A 2,245-nucleotide genomic window follows, 5' to 3' on the forward strand; every position below is an offset into this window, starting at 1 on the left:
ATGCCTGTCATCTGGTTTTTGTTTGGTTTTCTGGTTTTTGTTTTTTTCTTTTTTAAGTCTGTATATGCCAGAGTTGTGACGTGGAGAAAAGTGCTGTCTAGGGAAAGGCAGCCATTCCTCTGGTCCTGGAATGCCACCGCGTTATTGTGTAGACAAGAATGAGTGGTTGTATTCTCCATTCAGTACAAAACTGACTTCTGTCTCCCAGGCTTTGAAGTCACTTGCAGATGAAAGAGCTTTAAGAGGGCAGTACTTAATCAGTGGTACTCAGCTTCTTATTTCCAATGCCAGCTCGTCAAATCCTAGCTCAGAAACTGGATCCTGAGGTTCTTGTTTCTGAATGTGGAATACTCCAGGGCAGCTCCGCTGTCTGAGCAAACAGGAGCATCCAAGACAAACGACAAACTTCTCCACCAGTTTGCTACCTTCTGTATCCAGTTGGTGCAACTCCGCATCTCAAGATGTGTTGCAGATTAGTTAGTTAAATTGATTTATTTTTCTGTTAATTACCAGTTACTTCTAAAGTAAGATTTAAACTTGCAGAAATGCAATTTTCCTGCATTTTTCTTTACTTTTAGCCTACGTGGCGCTTTGTCCAGAGCGAGCTGAGCAAATGGAGGGATAAGTGCACTAAGTATAGGACAAACCATTAGTTTGGCCCGCTGCAGAGTAAACCCGCTGTGGGTTATACACAGGCACATCGAGGATGAGCTCGTCCTTGGCCACAGCACTGAGCACTAGGTAGCCTGAAGGCGATTTTAAAGCTTCCTAAAGGCTGATGCGTTCTATTTCTGAACTGTAAGCAAGAAGTACGAGCAATTCTCTTCGCTTATCTGTAAAGCATCTCTTCCTGCTCTCCTGTCAGGCAGCCTTGCTGCAAGTCTGAAAATCAGAGTCCCAGTGTTTTGGCTGTAGATGATTAAGCCCCTTTTCTGCTGCAAAAGCTTTGGCATTACGTCTGAGGAATATGACTGAATCACTTCTTTATGGAGTAGAACTAAGTCTCAGCATTGAAAATAAAAACCTATGAATGTGGTGATTTTACCTTCTGAACTTGCTGAGATAATTGTTTTCCTATCAAATGTTTGGCTCGTGGTAAAGACTTGGAGATTTGTAGTTCATTAACACAGAAGCATCTGTATGCAGTTAGCATTCCATGCATTTCCTACGGCCGAGGCCTTGCAGGGATCAGTGATGAGTGTAGCAAGAGAACCGTGTTTTTTGAGACTTGAAAGGTCATCTCCTCTTTCCCGATGCTTGGGACGTTCCATCGCCGCCTCCCGGAAGGCAGCGCTGTCTGATCTCTGCCCAGCCTTCTGCTGTGCTGGGCCATAAGCTGGCAGGATGAAGCCTTGTTATTCAGCTTTGGGAGTCTCGCAGGAATCGTAGTTTGTGCCTCGGTTCTTATATGCTTCTGCATGGGATGAGAGGAGAAGCAGCATATTAAGAGTTCCCAGTACCTTTTCTTCTCAGTAGGCATAACCTTGATTGACTTGGTCTGTTTTAACAGTAGAAAAATACTAGTTCTAATTGTTTGGGACTAGGTATGCCATTTGTGCCTCTTCCAAAATTTGGGCTCTGCAACTCAGCCTTTCCGGTTATGAAGGATGGAGAGTGTCTGGTAGTACACGAACGAAGGTAAAGGGCACATGTAAGGTTCTGAGTCAGAGTATTAACATAGATGGGATGGCGCCAAGTAAGTGTAGCGCATTTAGGGAAAGGAAGGCTTTGAAGCAAGAGTTCTCACTCTCTGTAATTTAGGAATACAATGCAAACGTGTCCATGGACTAAGCAGTTAGTTAGTGTTAGCAGTCAGTGTTAAAGGAGTGGAGTGCTGGTTTTGGTACAGAGACAATCAAAAAGGCAGCGGTTGATTCGTCTGTCGCTTATACAGGATGACAGTGTTGCCTGGATTCAGTTTAACTGTAAAACTCATCTTATGTGCAGAGTGCTAACAAAGGACCAATTGTACACATGCCATAATGTCGTACCGCTTCCAGCAGTTGTTGCAATAGGAAGGAAATGAAAGATTCTAGTTTGCTTTATTCAGACGACTGTTCTTCTTGCTACCAAAATGGAAACATTACTTCCTGGAAAACCTGTTCTTCTCTAATGCTCTGTTTAAAATAAACAAGCCAAAAAACCCTCTCTTTTAGTAAAATTGGAGACTCCCCCTCCTTCCCCATCACCGCTTTATGAATTTCCACCCCCTCCACTAAAGAAAAACCACGCAAGAGGTGACTGG

The 2,245-nt window shown here is 43.6% G+C and overlaps 1 protein-coding gene across 5 annotated transcripts in view; it reads left to right on the forward strand.

The window, feature by feature from the left end:
- Positions 1 to 2,245, forward strand: part of P4HA1 (prolyl 4-hydroxylase subunit alpha 1) — a 33,054-nt gene that overhangs the window by 18,180 nt on the left and 12,629 nt on the right. The gene's annotated exons all lie outside the window — the stretch shown is intronic.

The sequence above is a fragment of the Rissa tridactyla genome, chromosome 6, assembly GCF_028500815.1.
Source record: "Rissa tridactyla isolate bRisTri1 chromosome 6, bRisTri1.patW.cur.20221130, whole genome shotgun sequence".
Lineage (NCBI taxonomy): Eukaryota > Metazoa > Chordata > Aves > Charadriiformes > Laridae > Rissa > Rissa tridactyla.